General features: G+C 40.7%; 3 non-coding genes and 7 pseudogenes across 3 annotated transcripts; all 10 read left to right on the plus strand.

Moving 5' to 3' along the window:
* Positions 1-913: 913 nt before the first annotated feature.
* On the plus strand, positions 914-1,053 carry LOC118937023 (annotated as a pseudogene).
* Positions 1,054-3,014: 1,961 nt separating this feature from the next.
* On the plus strand, positions 3,015-3,166 carry LOC118937026 (annotated as a pseudogene).
* Positions 3,167-4,862: 1,696 nt separating this feature from the next.
* Positions 4,863-5,014, plus strand: LOC118937027 (annotated as a pseudogene).
* A 1,696-nt stretch (positions 5,015-6,710) lies between these two features.
* On the plus strand, positions 6,711-6,850 carry LOC118937020 (annotated as a pseudogene).
* A 1,855-nt stretch (positions 6,851-8,705) lies between these two features.
* Positions 8,706-8,857, plus strand: LOC118937016 (annotated as a pseudogene).
* A 1,696-nt stretch (positions 8,858-10,553) lies between these two features.
* On the plus strand, positions 10,554-10,717 carry LOC118936964. The gene has a single exon (XR_005034390.1). It is a non-coding gene; the product is annotated as a U1 spliceosomal RNA (small nuclear RNA).
* A 1,754-nt stretch (positions 10,718-12,471) lies between these two features.
* On the plus strand, positions 12,472-12,623 carry LOC118937018 (annotated as a pseudogene).
* Positions 12,624-14,319: 1,696 nt separating this feature from the next.
* On the plus strand, positions 14,320-14,483 carry LOC118936965. Its single transcript, XR_005034391.1, has one exon. It is a non-coding gene; the product is annotated as a U1 spliceosomal RNA (small nuclear RNA).
* Positions 14,484-16,237: 1,754 nt separating this feature from the next.
* On the plus strand, positions 16,238-16,389 carry LOC118937019 (annotated as a pseudogene).
* Positions 16,390-18,085: 1,696 nt separating this feature from the next.
* Positions 18,086-18,249, plus strand: LOC118936966. Its single transcript, XR_005034392.1, has one exon. It is a non-coding gene; the product is annotated as a U1 spliceosomal RNA (small nuclear RNA).
* Positions 18,250-19,576: the final 1,327 nt, after the last annotated feature.

The following is a 19,576-nucleotide window of genomic DNA, read 5'->3' on the forward strand; positions in this document are numbered from 1 at the left end:
TTCCTGATGAAATCAGTCAATAAGATGGATTCTGTTGTTCCAAGATGCAGATCCATTCCACAGACATTTCTGCAGGTTTTTTTTTTGCAGTGAGAATGTGTAGTGAGGTATTCTGCCAAAAATGTATTTAGGCATATTAAAACACTTCAGTTTAACCCTGATCGCGAGTATCATCCTGTCAATTTACAGATACAATTACAAATACGAGTATGGCCATGTCACTGTACATAGATCTTTCTATTTTCATGTTCTACTGTGTTATTGACTACGTTTGTTTACGTGTAACTCTGTGTTGTTGTTTTTGTCGCACTGCTGTGCTTTATCTTGGCCAGGTCGCAGTTTGTAAATGAGAACTTGTTCCTAACTAGCCTACCTGGTGAAATAAAACAATTAATTAAAAACCACCCATTGTAGCTACTACCGTGTCTTGTTGATGAAGTAGTAGGCTACTGTTTCTTCTCCATATCTGTGGGTCGTATGCCACCCTGTGGTCGATGGTGGAATCATATTTTACTGAGAGCAGAAAACAAGCGTGATGAAACTATTCCTACAACGTCTGGAACGCTACAAAACACCAGAAATAAATGGTGTCTTTCGGTTGGCTGTGTGCACGAATGTGATTTCAGCATTTTGGTACATCGTCTACTTGTGTGTTACCAGACCAACATTTAGACCAAAAATGCAATGTATTTAGAATTTCTACCGTGTTGCTTGATGGGAAAATAGTCGGTCCGTGATATAATATAGTAAAACAAAATGTATTGCTTTTTTCTTCGCCTTGTCCGCAACTGTATTCGTAAACGTCATTAAACCCTGTTCAATATGATGTGGTATTATCAGTAGTAGAAGTGGTAACCGTGAGTCAAACACCTTTGTCCTGGAAGGAGTACTCCTCTACCAACGTGAACAACTCATACTTACCTGGCAAGGGAGACACCGTGATCACGAAGGCGGTTCACCCAGGGCGAGGCTCAGCCATTGCACTCCGACTGTGCTGACCCCTGCGAATGCATAATTTCTGGTAGTGGGGGACTGCGTTCGCGCTCTCCCCTGATCTTGATGTTAAAAATAATTTAGGGACATATTTATTAATTCGATTAATTCGATTAATTCGTGTTGAGAAGGACATTTGTCAACATTTGCATGTTCTTATCAGATGAATGGCTATAGAATGTAGGGTCTGTTTATGAGTCAACTAAGGCCTCAGAGATACATTTTGTCTTCTGATAACCCGGATGTGTGTGATATGTTATTGTAGCACTGGTGATTATGCCTGTCATGTCCTGATAATGTCAAGGCAAAGGCCTAATTGTGAATGGATCATTTTGTGCCCTCATGATGTAATCTGGATTGAGGTCGGCAGGGTAGCCTAGTGGTTAGAGTGTTGGACTAGTAACCGGAAGGTTGTGAGTTCAAACCCCCGAGCTGACAAGGTACAAATCTGTCGTTCTGCCCCTGAACAGGCGTTAACCCACTGTTCCCAGGCCGTCATTGAAAATAAGAATTTGTTCTTAACTGACTTGCCTGGTTAAATAAAGGTTAAATAAAAAAAAAAAAAAAAAAGGTCTTTCATTTGCTAGAATATTAAATAATTTATAGGAGAGTTTGTAATTTAAGACCACAGTACATGTCAACCATTACAATGCCACAGAAATTTCCCTGGTCAACTATTACCATGAAAACAGACATTTCCCTGGTCAACCATTACCATGACAACAGACATTTCCCTGGTCAACCATTACCATGAAAACAGACATTTCCCTGGTCAACCATTACCATGATAACAGACATTTCCCTGGTCAACCATTACCATTCCACAGTCATTTCACGGTCAACCATTACCATGACAACAGACATTTCCCTGGTCAACCATTACCATGCCACAGTCATTGCCCTGGTCAACCATTACCTTGACAACAGACATTTCCCTGGTTAAACATTACCATTCCACAGACATTTCCCTGGTCAACCATTACCTTGACAACAGACATTTCCCTGGTCAACCATTACCATTCCACGGACATGTCCCTGGTCTACAATGCCACAAACATTTCCCTGGTCAACCATTACCATGCCACAGACATGTCCCTGGTCCACTTATTTCCTGATGAAATCAGTCAATAAGATGGATTCTGTTGTTCCAAGATGCAGATCCATTCCACAGACATTTCTGCAGGTTTTTTTTTTGCAGTGAGAATGTGTAGTGAGGTATTCTGCCAAAAATGTATTTAGGCATATTAAAACACTTCAGTTTAACCCTGATCGCGAGTATCATCCTGTCAATTTACAGATACAATTACAAATACGAGTATGGCCATGTCACTGTACATAGATCTTTCTATTTTCATGTTCTACTGTGTTATTGACTACGTTTGTTTACGTGTAACTCTGTGTTGTTGTTTTTGTCGCACTGCTGTGCTTTATCTTGGCCAGGTCGCAGTTTGTAAATGAGAACTTGTTCCTAACTAGCCTACCTGGTGAAATAAAACAATTAATTAAAAACCACCCATTGTAGCTACTACCGTGTCTTGTTGATGAAGTAGTAGGCTACTGTTTCTTCTCCATATCTGTGGGTCGTATGCCACCCTGTGGTCGATGGTGGAATCATATTTTACTGAGAGCAGAAAACAAGCGTGATGAAACTATTCCTACAACGTCTGGAACGCTACAAAACACCAGAAATAAATGGTGTCTTTCGGTTGGCTGTGTGCACGAATGTGATTTCAGCATTTTGGTACATCGTCTACTTGTGTGTTACCAGACCAACATTTAGACCAAAAATGCAATGTATTTAGAATTTCTACCGTGTTGCTTGATGGGAAAATAGTCGGTCCGTGATATAATATAGTAAAACAAAATGTATTGCTTTTTTCTTCGCCTTGTCCGCAACTGTATTCGTAAACGTCATTAAACCCTGTTCAATATGATGTGGTATTATCAGTAGTAGAAGTGGTAACCGTGAGTCAAACACCTTTGTCCTGGAAGGAGTACTCCTCTACCAACGTGTACAACTCATACTTACCTGGCAAGGGAGACACCGTGATCACGAAGGCGGTAAACCCAGGGCGAGGCTCAGCCATTGCACTCCGGCTGTGCTGACCCCTGCGAATTTCTCAAATGTGGAAATCTCGATTGCATAATTTCTGGTAGTGGGGGACTGCGTTCAAAATAATAATAAATAATAATTAAAAATAATTTAGGGACATATTTATTAATTCGATGTGTTTTAACTCGCTTCGTGTTGAGAAGGACATTTGTCAACATTTGCATGTTCTTATCAGATGAATGGCTATAGAATGTAGGGTCTGTTTATGAGTCAACTAAGGCCTCAGAGATACATTTTGTCTTCTGATAACCCGGATGTGTGTGATATGTTATTGTAGCACTGGTGATTATGCCTGTCATGTCCTGATAATGTCAAGGCAAAGGCCTACTTGTGAATGGATCATTTTGTGCCCTCATGATGTAATCTGGATTGAGGTCTTTCATTTGCTAGAATATTAAATAATTTATAGGAGAGTTTGTAATTTAAGACCACAGTACATGTCAACCATTACAATGCCACAGAAATTTCCCTGGTCAACTATTACCATGAAAACAGACATTTCCCTGGTCAACCATTACCATGACAACAGACATTTCCCTGGTCAACCATTACCATTCCACAGTCATTTCACGGTCAACCATTACCATGACAACAGACATTTCCCTGGTCAACCATTACCATGCCACAGTCATTGCCCTGGTCAACCATTACCTTGACAACAGACATTTCCCTGGTTAAACATTACCATTCCACAGACATTTCCCTGGTCAACCATTACCTTGACAACAGACATTTCCCTGGTCAACCATTACCATTCCACGGACATGTCCCTGGTCTACAATGCCACAAACATTTCCCTGGTCAACCATTACCATGCCACAGACATGTCCCTGGTCCACTTATTTCCTGATGAAATCAGTCAATAAGATGGATTCTGTTGTTCCAAGATGCAGATCCATTCCACAGACATTTCTGCAGGTTTTTTTTTTGCAGTGAGAATGTGTAGTGAGGTATTCTGCCAAAAATGTATTTAGGCATATTAAAACACTTCAGTTTAACCCTGATCGCGAGTATCATCCTGTCAATTTACAGATACAATTACAAATACGAGTATGGCCATGTCACTGTACATAGATCTTTCTATTTTCATGTTCTACTGTGTTATTGACTACGTTTGTTTACGTGTAACTCTGTGTTGTTGTTTTTGTCGCACTGCTGTGCTTTATCTTGGCCAGGTCGCAGTTTGTAAATGAGAACTTGTTCCTAACTAGCCTACCTGGTGAAATAAAACAATTAATTAAAAACCACCCATTGTAGCTACTACCGTGTCTTGTTGATGAAGTAGTAGGCTACTGTTTCTTCTCCATATCTGTGGGTCGTATGCCACCCTGTGGTCGATGGTGGAATCATATTTTACTGAGAGCAGAAAACAAGCGTGATGAAACTATTCCTACAACGTCTGGAACGCTACAAAACACCAGAAATAAATGGTGTCTTTCGGTTGGCTGTGTGCACGAATGTGATTTCAGCATTTTGGTACATCGTCTACTTGTGTGTTACCAGACCAACATTTAGACCAAAAATGCAATGTATTTAGAATTTCTACCGTGTTGCTTGATGGGAAAATAGTCGGTCCGTGATATAATATAGTAAAACAAAATGTATTGCTTTTTTCTTCGCCTTGTCCGCAACTGTATTCGTAAACGTCATTAAACCCTGTTCAATATGATGTGGTATTATCAGTAGTAGAAGTGGTAACCGTGAGTCAAACACCTTTGTCCTGGAAGGAGTACTCCTCTACCAACGTGTACAACTCATACTTACCTGGCAAGGGAGACACCGTGATCACGAAGGCGGTAAACCCAGGGCGAGGCTCAGCCATTGCACTCCGGCTGTGCTGACCCCTGCGAATTTCTCAAATGTGGAAATCTCGATTGCATAATTTCTGGTAGTGGGGGACTGCGTTCAAAATAATAATAAATAATAATTAAAAATAATTTAGGGACATATTTATTAATTCGATGTGTTTTAACTCGCTTCGTGTTGAGAAGGACATTTGTCAACATTTGCATGTTCTTATCAGATGAATGGCTATAGAATGTAGGGTCTGTTTATGAGTCAACTAAGGCCTCAGAGATACATTTTGTCTTCTGATAACCCGGATGTGTGTGATATGTTATTGTAGCACTGGTGATTATGCCTGTCATGTCCTGATAATGTCAAGGCAAAGGCCTACTTGTGAATGGATCATTTTGTGCCCTCATGATGTAATCTGGATTGAGGTCTTTCATTTGCTAGAATATTAAATAATTTATAGGAGAGTTTGTAATTTAAGACCACAGTACATGTCAACCATTACAATGCCACAGAAATTTCCCTGGTCAACTATTACCATGAAAACAGACATTTCCCTGGTCAACCATTACCATGACAACAGACATTTCCCTGGTCAACCATTACCATTCCACAGTCATTTCACGGTCAACCATTACCATGACAACAGACATTTCCCTGGTCAACCATTACCATGCCACAGTCATTGCCCTGGTCAACCATTACCTTGACAACAGACATTTCCCTGGTTAAACATTACCATTCCACAGACATTTCCCTGGTCAACCATTACCTTGACAACAGACATTTCCCTGGTCAACCATTACCATTCCACGGACATGTCCCTGGTCTACAATGCCACAAACATTTCCCTGGTCAACCATTACCATGCCACAGACATGTCCCTGGTCCACTTATTTCCTGATGAAATCAGTCAATAAGATGGATTCTGTTGTTCCAAGATGCAGATCCATTCCACAGACATTTCTGCAGGTTTTTTTTTTGCAGTGAGAATGTGTAGTGAGGTATTCTGCCAAAAATGTATTTAGGCATATTAAAACACTTCAGTTTAACCCTGATCGCGAGTATCATCCTGTCAATTTACAGATACAATTACAAATACGAGTATGGCCATGTCACTGTACATAGATCTTTCTATTTTCATGTTCTACTGTGTTATTGACTACGTTTGTTTACGTGTAACTCTGTGTTGTTGTTTTTGTCGCACTGCTGTGCTTTATCTTGGCCAGGTCGCAGTTTGTAAATGAGAACTTGTTCCTAACTAGCCTACCTGGTGAAATAAAACAATTAATTAAAAACCACCCATTGTAGCTACTACCGTGTCTTGTTGATGAAGTAGTAGGCTACTGTTTCTTCTCCATATCTGTGGGTCGTATGCCACCCTGTGGTCGATGGTGGAATCATATTTTACTGAGAGCAGAAAACAAGCGTGATGAAACTATTCCTACAACGTCTGGAACGCTACAAAACACCAGAAATAAATGGTGTCTTTCGGTTGGCTGTGTGCACGAATGTGATTTCAGCATTTTGGTACATCGTCTACTTGTGTGTTACCAGACCAACATTTAGACCAAAAATGCAATGTATTTAGAATTTCTACCGTGTTGCTTGATGGGAAAATAGTCGGTCCGTGATATAATATAGTAAAACAAAATGTATTGCTTTTTTCTTCGCCTTGTCCGCAACTGTATTCGTAAACGTCATTAAACCCTGTTCAATATGATGTGGTATTATCAGTAGTAGAAGTGGTAACCGTGAGTCAAACACCTTTGTCCTGGAAGGAGTACTCCTCTACCAACGTGTACAACTCATACTTACCTGGCAAGGGAGACACCGTGATCACGATGGCGGTTCACCCAGGGCGAGGCTCAGCCATTGCACTCCGGCTGTGCTGACCCCTGCAAATGCATAATTTCTGGTAGTGGGGGACTGCGTTCGCGCTCTCCCCTGATCTTGATGTTAAAAATAATTTAGGGACATATTTATTAATTCGATGTGTTTTAACTCGCTTCGTGTTGAGAAGGACATTTGTCAACATTTGCATGTTCTTATCAGATGAATGGCTATAGAATGTAGGGTCTGTTTATGAGTCAACTAAGGCCACAGAGATACATTTTGTCTTCTGATAACCCGGATGTGTGTGATATGTTATTGTAGCACTGGTGATTATGCCTGTCATGTCCTGATAATGTCAAGGCAAAGGCCTAATTGTGAATGGATCATTTTGTGCCCTCATGATGTAATCTGGATTGAGGTCTTTCATTTGCTAGAATATTAAATAATTTATAGGAGAGTTTGTAATTTAAGACCACAGTACATGTCAACCATTACAATGCCACAGAAATTTCCCTGGTCAACTATTACCATGAAAACAGACATTTCCCTGGTCAACCATTACCATGACAACAGACATTTCCCTGGTCAACCATTACCATGCCACAGTCATGTCCCTGGTCAACCATTACCATGACAACAGACATTTCCCTCGTCAACAATTACCATGACAACAGACATTTCCCTGGTCAACCATTACCATGAAAACAGACATTTCCCTGGTCAACCATTACCATGACAACAGACATTTCCCTGGTCAACCATTACCATTCCACAGTCATTTCACGGTCAACCATTACCATGACAACAGACATTTCCCTGGTCAACCATTACCATGCCACAGTCATTGCCCTGGTCAACCATTACCTTGACAACAGACATTTCCCTGGTTAAACATTACCATTCCACAGACATTTCCCTGGTCAACCATTACCTTGACAACAGACATTTCCCTGGTCAACCATTACCATTCCACGGACATGTCCCTGGTCTACAATGCCACAAACATTTCCCTGGTCAACCATTACCATGCCACAGACATGTCCCTGGTCCACTTATTTCCTGATGAAATCAGTCAATAAGATGGATTCTGTTGTTCCAAGATGCAGATCCATTCCACAGACATTTCTGCAGGTTTTTTTTTTGCAGTGAGAATGTGTAGTGAGGTATTCTGCCAAAAATGTATTTAGGCATATTAAAACACTTCAGTTTAACCCTGATCGCGAGTATCATCCTGTCAATTTACAGATACAATTACAAATACGAGTATGGCCATGTCACTGTACATAGATCTTTCTATTTTCATGTTCTACTGTGTTATTGACTACGTTTGTTTACGTGTAACTCTGTGTTGTTGTTTTTGTCGCACTGCTGTGCTTTATCTTGGCCAGGTCGCAGTTTGTAAATGAGAACTTGTTCCTAACTAGCCTACCTGGTGAAATAAAACAATTAATTAAAAACCACCCATTGTAGCTACTACCGTGTCTTGTTGATGAAGTAGTAGGCTACTGTTTCTCCTCCATATCTGTGGGTCGTATGCCACCCTGTGGTCGATGGTGGAATCATATTTTACTGAGAGCAGAAAACAAGCGTGATGAAACTATTCCTACAACGTCTGGAACGCTACAAAACACCAGAAATAAATGGTGTCTTTCGGTTGGCTGTGTGCACGAATGTGATTTCAGCATTTTGGTACATCGCCTACTTGTGTGTTACCAGACCAACATTTAGACCAAAAATGCAATGTATTTAGAATTTCTACCGTGTTGCTTGATGGGAAAATAGTCGGTCCGTGATATAATATAGTAAAACAAAATGTATTGCTTTTTTCTTCGCCTTGTCCGCAACTGTATTCGTAAACGTCATTAAACCCTGTTCAATATGATGTGGTATTATCAGTAGTAGAAGTGGTAACCGTGAGTCAAACACCTTTGTCCTGGAAGGAGTACTCCTCTACCAACGTGTACAACTCATACTTACCTGGCAAGGGAGACACCGTGATCACGAAGGCGGTTCACCCAGGGCGAGGCTCAGCCATTGCACTCCGGCTGTGCTGACCCCTGCGAATTTCTCAAATGTGGAAATCTCGATTGCATAATTTCTGGTAGTGGGGGACTGCGTTCAAAATAATAATAAATAATAATTAAAAATAATTTAGGGACATATTTATTAATTCGATGTGTTTTAACTCGCTTCGTGTTGAGAAGGACATTTGTCAACATTTGCATGTTCTTATCAGATGAATGGCTATAGAATGTAGGGTCTGTTTATGAGTCAACTAAGGCCTCAGAGATACATTTTGTCTTCTGATAACCCGGATGTGTGTGATATGTTATTGTAGCACTGGTGATTATGCCTGTCATGTCCTGATAATGTCAAGGCAAAGGCCTACTTGTGAATGGATCATTTTGTGCCCTCATGATGTAATCTGGATTGAGGTCTTTCATTTGCTAGAATATTAAATAATTTATAGGAGAGTTTGTAATTTAAGACCACAGTACATGTCAACCATTACAATGCCACAGAAATTTCCCTGGTCAACTATTACCATGAAAACAGACATTTCCCTGGTCAACCATTACCATGACAACAGACATTTCCCTGGTCAACCATTACCATTCCACAGTCATTTCACGGTCAACCATTACCATGACAACAGACATTTCCCTGGTCAACCATTACCATGCCACAGTCATTGCCCTGGTCAACCATTACCTTGACAACAGACATTTCCCTGGTTAAACATTACCATTCCACAGACATTTCCCTGGTCAACCATTACCTTGACAACAGACATTTCCCTGGTCAACCATTACCATTCCACGGACATGTCCCTGGTCTACAATGCCACAAACATTTCCCTGGTCAACCATTACCATGCCACAGACATGTCCCTGGTCCACTTATTTCCTGATGAAATCAGTCAATAAGATGGATTCTGTTGTTCCAAGATGCAGATCCATTCCACAGACATTTCTGCAGGTTTTTTTTTTGCAGTGAGAATGTGTAGTGAGGTATTCTGCCAAAAATGTATTTAGGCATATTAAAACACTTCAGTTTAACCCTGATCGCGAGTATCATCCTGTCAATTTACAGATACAATTACAAATACGAGTATGGCCATGTCACTGTACATAGATCTTTCTATTTTCATGTTCTACTGTGTTATTGACTACGTTTGTTTACGTGTAACTCTGTGTTGTTGTTTTTGTCGCACTGCTGTGCTTTATCTTGGCCAGGTCGCAGTTTGTAAATGAGAACTTGTTCCTAACTAGCCTACCTGGTGAAATAAAACAATTAATTAAAAACCACCCATTGTAGCTACTACCGTGTCTTGTTGATGAAGTAGTAGGCTACTGTTTCTCCTCCATATCTGTGGGTCGTATGCCACCCTGTGGTCGATGGTGGAATCATATTTTACTGAGAGCAGAAAACAAGCGTGATGAAACTATTCCTACAACGTCTGGAACGCTACAAAACACCAGAAATAAATGGTGTCTTTCGGTTGGCTGTGTGCACGAATGTGATTTCAGCATTTTGGTACATCGCCTACTTGTGTGTTACCAGACCAACATTTAGACCAAAAATGCAATGTATTTAGAATTTCTACCGTGTTGCTTGATGGGAAAATAGTCGGTCCGTGATATAATATAGTAAAACAAAATGTATTGCTTTTTTCTTCGCCTTGTCCGCAACTGTATTCGTAAACGTCATTAAACCCTGTTCAATATGATGTGGTATTATCAGTAGTAGAAGTGGTAACCGTGAGTCAAACACCTTTGTCCTGGAAGGAGTACTCCTCTACCAACGTGTACAACTCATACTTACCTGGCAAGGGAGACACCGTGATCACGAAGGTGGTTCACCCAGGGCGAGGCTCAGCCATTGCACTCCGGCTGTGCTGACCCCTGCGAATTTCTCAAATGTGGAAATCTCGATTGCATAATTTCTGGTAGTGGGGGACTGCGTTCGCGCTCTCCCCTGATCTTGATGTTAAAAATAATTTAGGGACATATTTATTAATTCGATGTGTTTTAACTCGCTTCGTGTTGAGAAGGACGTTTGTCAACATTTGCATGTTCTTATCAGATGAATGGCTATAGAATGTAGGGTCTGTTTATGAGTCAACTAAGGCCTCAGAGATACATTTTGTCTTCTGATAACCCGGATGTGTGTGATATGTTATTGTAGCACTGGTGATTATGCCTGTCATGTCCTGATAATGTCAAGGCAAAGGCCTACTTGTGAATGGATCATTTTGTGCCCTCATGATGTAATCTGGATTGAGGTCTTTCATTTGCTAGAATATTAAATAATTTATAGGAGAGTTTGTAATTTAAGACCACAGTACATGTCAACCATTACAATGCCACAGAAATTTCCCTGGTCAACTATTACCATGAAAACAGACATTTCCCTGGTCAACCATTACCATGACAACAGACATTTCCCTGGTCAACCATTACCATGCCACAGTCATGTCCCTGGTCAAACATTACCATGACAACAGACATTTCCCTCGTCAACTATTACCATGACAACAGACATTTCCCTGGTCAACCATTACCATGAAAACAGACATTTCCCTGGTCAACCATTACCATGACAACAGACATTTCCCTGGTCAACCATTACCATTCCACAGTCATTTCACGGTCAACCATTACCATGACAACAGACATTTCCCTGGTCAACCATTACCATGCCACAGTCATTGCCCTGGTCAACCATTACCATTCCACGGACATGTCCCTGGTCTACAATGCCACAAACATTTCCCTGGTCAACCATTACCATGCCACAGACATGTCCCTGGTCCACTTATTTCCTGATGAAATCAGTCAATAAGATGGATTCTGTTGTTCCAAGATGCAGATCCATTCCACAGACATTTCTGCAGGTTTTTTTTTTGCAGTGAGAATGTGTAGTGAGGTATTCTGCCAAAAATGTATTTAGGCATATTAAAACACTTCAGTTTAACCCTGATCGCGAGTATCATCCTGTCAATTTACAGATACAATTACAAATACGAGTATGGCCATGTCACTGTACATAGATCTTTCTATTTTCATGTTCTACTGTGTTATTGACTACGTTTGTTTACGTGTAACTCTGTGTTGTTGTTTTTGTCGCACTGCTGTGCTTTATCTTGGCCAGGTCGCAGTTTGTAAATGAGAACTTGTTCCTAACTAGCCTACCTGGTGAAATAAAACAATTAATTAAAAACCACCCATTGTAGCTACTACCGTGTCTTGTTGATGAAGTAGTAGGCTACTGTTTCTCCTCCATATCTGTGGGTCGTATGCCACCCTGTGGTCGATGGTGGAATCATATTTTACTGAGAGCAGAAAACAAGCGTGATGAAACTATTCCTACAACGTCTGGAACGCTACAAAACACCAGAAATAAATGGTGTCTTTCGGTTGGCTGTGTGCACGAATGTGATTTCAGCATTTTGGTACATCGCCTACTTGTGTGTTACCAGACCAACATTTAGACCAAAAATGCAATGTATTTAGAATTTCTACCGTGTTGCTTGATGGGAAAATAGTCGGTCCGTGATATAATATAGTAAAACAAAATGTATTGCTTTTTTCTTCGCCTTGTCCGCAACTGTATTCGTAAACGTCATTAAACCCTGTTCAATATGATGTGGTATTATCAGTAGTAGAAGTGGTAACCGTGAGTCAAACACCTTTGTCCTGGAAGGAGTACTCCTCTACCAACGTGTACAACTCATACTTACCTGGCAAGGGAGACACCGTGATCACGAAGGCGGTTCACCCAGGGCGAGGCTCAGCCATTGCACTCCGGCTGTGCTGACCCCTGCGAATTTCTCAAATGTGGAAATCTCGATTGCATAATTTCTGGTAGTGGGGGACTGCGTTCAAAATAATAATAAATAATAATTAAAAATAATTTAGGGACATATTTATTAATTCGATGTGTTTTAACTCGCTTCGTGTTGAGAAGGACATTTGTCAACATTTGCATGTTCTTATCAGATGAATGGCTATAGAATGTAGGGTCTGTTTATGAGTCAACTAAGGCCTCAGAGATACATTTTGTCTTCTGATAACCCGGATGTGTGTGATATGTTATTGTAGCACTGGTGATTATGCCTGTCATGTCCTGATAATGTCAAGGCAAAGGCCTACTTGTGAATGGATCATTTTGTGCCCTCATGATGTAATCTGGATTGAGGTCTTTCATTTGCTAGAATATTAAATAATTTATAGGAGAGTTTGTAATTTAAGACCACAGTACATGTCAACCATTACAATGCCACAGAAATTTCCCTGGTCAACTATTACCATGAAAACAGACATTTCCCTGGTCAACCATTACCATGACAACAGACATTTCCCTGGTCAACCATTACCATTCCACAGTCATTTCACGGTCAACCATTACCATGACAACAGACATTTCCCTGGTCAACCATTACCATGCCACAGTCATTGCCCTGGTCAACCATTACCTTGACAACAGACATTTCCCTGGTTAAACATTACCATTCCACAGACATTTCCCTGGTCAACCATTACCTTGACAACAGACATTTCCCTGGTCAACCATTACCATTCCACGGACATGTCCCTGGTCTACAATGCCACAAACATTTCCCTGGTCAACCATTACCATGCCACAGACATGTCCCTGGTCCACTTATTTCCTGATGAAATCAGTCAATAAGATGGATTCTGTTGTTCCAAGATGCAGATCCATTCCACAGACATTTCTGCAGGTTTTTTTTTTGCAGTGAGAATGTGTAGTGAGGTATTCTGCCAAAAATGTATTTAGGCATATTAAAACACTTCAGTTTAACCCTGATCGCGAGTATCATCCTGTCAATTTACAGATACAATTACAAATACGAGTATGGCCATGTCACTGTACATAGATCTTTCTATTTTCATGTTCTACTGTGTTATTGACTACGTTTGTTTACGTGTAACTCTGTGTTGTTGTTTTTGTCGCACTGCTGTGCTTTATCTTGGCCAGGTCGCAGTTTGTAAATGAGAACTTGTTCCTAACTAGCCTACCTGGTGAAATAAAACAATTAATTAAAAACCACCCATTGTAGCTACTACCGTGTCTTGTTGATGAAGTAGTAGGCTACTGTTTCTCCTCCATATCTGTGGGTCGTATGCCACCCTGTGGTCGATGGTGGAATCATATTTTACTGAGAGCAGAAAACAAGCGTGATGAAACTATTCCTACAACGTCTGGAACGCTACAAAACACCAGAAATAAATGGTGTCTTTCGGTTGGCTGTGTGCACGAATGTGATTTCAGCATTTTGGTACATCGCCTACTTGTGTGTTACCAGACCAACATTTAGACCAAAAATGCAATGTATTTAGAATTTCTACCGTGTTGCTTGATGGGAAAATAGTCGGTCCGTGATATAATATAGTAAAACAAAATGTATTGCTTTTTTCTTCGCCTTGTCCGCAACTGTATTCGTAAACGTCATTAAACCCTGTTCAATATGATGTGGTATTATCAGTAGTAGAAGTGGTAACCGTGAGTCAAACACCTTTGTCCTGGAAGGAGTACTCCTCTACCAACGTGTACAACTCATACTTACCTGGCAAGGGAGACACCGTGATCACGAAGGTGGTTCACCCAGGGCGAGGCTCAGCCATTGCACTCCGGCTGTGCTGACCCCTGCGAATTTCTCAAATGTGGAAATCTCGATTGCATAATTTCTGGTAGTGGGGGACTGCGTTCGCGCTCTCCCCTGATCTTGATGTTAAAAATAATTTAGGGACATATTTATTAATTCGATGTGTTTTAACTCGCTTCGTGTTGAGAAGGACGTTTGTCAACATTTGCATGTTCTTATCAGATGAATGGCTATAGAATGTAGGGTCTGTTTATGAGTCAACTAAGGCCTCAGAGATACATTTTGTCTTCTGATAACCCGGATGTGTGTGATATGTTATTGTAGCACTGGTGATTATGCCTGTCATGTCCTGATAATGTCAAGGCAAAGGCCTACTTGTGAATGGATCATTTTGTGCCCTCATGATGTAATCTGGATTGAGGTCTTTCATTTGCTAGAATATTAAATAATTTATAGGAGAGTTTGTAATTTAAGACCACAGTACATGTCAACCATTACAATGCCACAGAAATTTCCCTGGTCAACTATTACCATGAAAACAGACATTTCCCTGGTCAACCATTACCATGACAACAGACATTTCCCTGGTCAACCATTACCATGCCACAGTCATGTCCCTGGTCAAACATTACCATGACAACAGACATTTCCCTCGTCAACTATTACCATGACAACAGACATTTCCCTGGTCAACCATTACCATGAAAACAGACATTTCCCTGGTCAACCATTACCATGACAACAGACATTTCCCTGGTCAACCATTACCATTCCACAGTCATTTCACGGTCAACCATTACCATGACAACAGACATTTCCCTGGTCAACCATTACCATGCCACAGTCATTGCCCTGGTCAACCATTACCATTCCACGGACATGTCCCTGGTCTACAATGCCACAAACATTTCCCTGGTCAACCATTACCATGCCACAGACATGTCCCTGGTCCACTTATTTCCTGATGAAATCAGTCAATAAGATGGATTCTGTTGTTCCAAGATGCAGATCCATTCCACAGACATTTCTGCAGGTTTTTTTTTTGCAGTGAGAATGTGTAGTGAGGTATTCTGCCAAAAATGTATTTAGGCATATTAAAACACTTCAGTTTAACCCTGATCGCGAGTATCATCCTGTCAATTTACAGATACAATTACAAATACGAGTATGGCCATGTCACTGTACATAGATCTTTCTATTTTCATGTTCTACTGTGTTATTGACTACGTTTGTTTACGTGTAACTCTGTGTTGTTGTTTTTGTCGCACTGCTGTGCTTTATCTTGGCCAGGTCGCAGTTTGTAAATGAGAACTTGTTCCTAACTAGCCTACCTGGTGAAATAAAACAATTAATTAAAAACCACCCATTGTAGCTACTACCGTGTCTTGTTGATGAAGTAGTAGGCTACTGTTTCTCCTCCATATCTGTGGGTCGTATGCCACCCTGTGGTCGATGGTGGAATCATATTTTACTGAGAGCAGAAAACAAGCGTGATGAAACTATTCCTACAACGTCTGGAACGCTACAAAACACCAGAAATAAATGGTGTCTTTCGGTTGGCTGTGTGCACGAATGTGATTTCAGCATTTTGGTACATCGCCTACTTGTGTGTTACCAGACCAACATTTAGACCAAAAATGCAATGTATTTAGAATTTCTACCGTGTTGCTTGATGGGAAAATAGTCGGTCCGTGATATAATATAGTAAAACAAAATGTATTGCTTTTTTCTTCGCCTTGTCCGCAACTGTATTCGTAAACGTCATTAAACCCTGTTCAATATGATGTGGTATTATCAGTAGTAGAAGTGGTAACCGTGAGTCAAACACCTTTGTCCTGGAAGGAGTACTCCTCTACCAACGTGTACAACTCATACTTACCTGGCAAGGGAGACACCGTGATCACGAAGGCGGTTCACCCAGGGCGAGGCTCAGCCATTGCACTCCGGCTGTGCTGACCCCTGCGAATTTCTCAAATGTGGAAATCTCGATTGCATAATTTCTGGTAGTGGGGGACTGCGTTCAAAATAATAATAAATAATAATTAAAAATAATTTAGGGACATATTTATTAATTCGATGTGTTTTAACTCGCTTCGTGTTGAGAAGGACATTTGTCAACATTTGCATGTTCTTATCAGATGAATGGCTATAGAATGTAGGGTCTGTTTATGAGTCAACTAAGGCCTCAGAGATACATTTTGTCTTCTGATAACCCGGATGTGTGTGATATGTTATTGTAGCACTGGTGATTATGCCTGTCATGTCCTGATAATGTCAAGGCAAAGGCCTACTTGTGAATGGATCATTTTGTGCCCTCATGATGTAATCTGGATTGAGGTCTTTCATTTGCTAGAATATTAAATAATTTATAGGAGAGTTTGTAATTTAAGACCACAGTACATGTCAACCATTACAATGCCACAGAAATTTCCCTGGTCAACTATTACCATGAAAACAGACATTTCCCTGGTCAACCATTACCATGACAACAGACATTTCCCTGGTCAACCATTACCATTCCACAGTCATTTCACGGTCAACCATTACCATGACAACAGACATTTCCCTGGTCAACCATTACCATGCCACAGTCATTGCCCTGGTCAACCATTACCTTGACAACAGACATTTCCCTGGTTAAACATTACCATTCCACAGACATTTCCCTGGTCAACCATTACCTTGACAACAGACATTTCCCTGGTCAACCATTACCATTCCACGGACATGTCCCTGGTCTACAATGCCACAAACATTTCCCTGGTCAACCATTACCATGCCACAGACATGTCCCTGGTCCACTTATTTCCTGATGAAATCAGTCAATAAGATGGATTCTGTTGTTCCAAGATGCAGATCCATTCCACAGACATTTCTGCAGGTTTTTTTTTTGCAGTGAGAATGTGTAGTGAGGTATTCTGCCAAAAATGTATTTAGGCATATTAAAACACTTCAGTTTAACCCTGATCGCGAGTATCATCCTGTCAATTTACAGATACAATTACAAATACGAGTATGGCCATGTCACTGTACATAGATCTTTCTATTTTCATGTTCTACTGTGTTATTGACTACGTTTGTTTACGTGTAACTCTGTGTTGTTGTTTTTGTCGCACTGCTGTGCTTTATCTTGGCCAGGTCGCAGTTTGTAAATGAGAACTTGTTCCTAACTAGCCTACCTGGTGAAATAAAACAATTAATTAAAAACCACCCATTGTAGCTACTACCGTGTCTTGTTGATGAAGTAGTAGGCTACTGTTTCTCCTCCATATCTGTGGGTCGTATGCCACCCTGTGGTCGATGGTGGAATCATATTTTACTGAGAGCAGAAAACAAGCGTGATGAAACTATTCCTACAACGTCTGGAACGCTACAAAACACCAGAAATAAATGGTGTCTTTCGGTTGGCTGTGTGCACGAATGTGATTTCAGCATTTTGGTACATCGCCTACTTGTGTGTTACCAGACCAACATTTAGACCAAAAATGCAATGTATTTAGAATTTCTACCGTGTTGCTTGATGGGAAAATAGTCGGTCCGTGATATAATATAGTAAAACAAAATGTATTGCTTTTTTCTTCGCCTTGTCCGCAACTGTATTCGTAAACGTCATTAAACCCTGTTCAATATGATGTGGTATTATCAGTAGTAGAAGTGGTAACCGTGAGTCAAACACCTTTGTCCTGGAAGGAGTACTCCTCTACCAACGTGTACAACTCATACTTACCTGGCAAGGGAGACACCGTGATCACGAAGGTGGTTCACCCAGGGCGAGGCTCAGCCATTGCACTCCGGCTGTGCTGACCCCTGCGAATTTCTCAAATGTGGAAATCTCGATTGCATAATTTCTGGTAGTGGGGGACTGCGTTCGCGCTCTCCCCTGATCTTGATGTTAAAAATAATTTAGGGACATATTTATTAATTCGATGTGTTTTAACTCGCTTCGTGTTGAGAAGGACGTTTGTCAACATTTGCATGTTCTTATCAGATGAATGGCTATAGAATGTAGGGTCTGTTTATGAGTCAACTAAGGCCTCAGAGATACATTTTGTCTTCTGATAACCCGGATGTGTGTGATATGTTATTGTAGCACTGGTGATTATGCCTGTCATGTCCTGATAATGTCAAGGCAAAGGCCTACTTGTGAATGGATCATTTTGTGCCCTCATGATGTAATCTGGATTGAGGTCTTTCATTTGCTAGAATATTAAATAATTTATAGGAGAGTTTGTAATTTAAGACCACAGTACATGTCAACCATTACAATGCCACAGAAATTTCCCTGGTCAACTATTACCATGAAAACAGACATTTCCCTGGTCAACCATTACCATGACAACAGACATTTCCCTGGTCAACCATTACCATGCCACAGTCATGTCCCTGGTCAAACATTACCATGACAACAGACATTTCCCTCGTCAACTATTACCATGACAACAGACATTTCCCTGGTCAACCATTACCATGAAAACAGACATTTCCCTGGTCAACCATTACCATGACAACAGACATTTCCCTGGTCAACCATTACCATTCCACAGTCATTTCACGGTCAACCATTACCATGACAACAGACATTTCCCTGGTCAACCATTACCATGCCACAGTCATTGCCCTGGTCAACCATTACCATTCCACGGACATGTCCCTGGTCTACAATGCCACAAACATTTCCCTGGTCAACCATTACCATGCCACAGACATGTCCCTGGTCCACTTATTTCCTGATGAAATCAGTCAATAAGATGGATTCTGTTGTTCCAAGATGCAGATCCATTCCACAGACATTTCTGCAGGTTTTTTTTTTGCAGTGAGAATGTGTAGTGAGGTATTCTGCCAAAAATGTATTTAGGCATATTAAAACACTTCAGTTTAACCCTGATCGCGAGTATCATCCTGTCAATTTACAGATACAATTACAAATACGAGTATGGCCATGTCACTGTACATAGATCTTTCTATTTTCATGTTCTACTGTGTTATTGACTACGTTTGTTTACGTGTAACTCTGTGTTGTTGTTTTTGTCGCACTGCTGTGCTTTATCTTGGCCAGGTCGCAGTTTGTAAATGAGAACTTGTTCCTAACTAGCCTACCTGGTGAAATAAAACAATTAATTAAAAACCACCCATTGTAGCTACTACCGTGTCTTGTTGATGAAGTAGTAGGCTACTGTTTCTCCTCCATATCTGTGGGTCGTATGCCACCC

The sequence above is a fragment of the Oncorhynchus mykiss genome, chromosome 10 (genome assembly GCF_013265735.2).
Source record: "Oncorhynchus mykiss isolate Arlee chromosome 10, USDA_OmykA_1.1, whole genome shotgun sequence".
Lineage (NCBI taxonomy): Eukaryota > Metazoa > Chordata > Actinopteri > Salmoniformes > Salmonidae > Oncorhynchus > Oncorhynchus mykiss.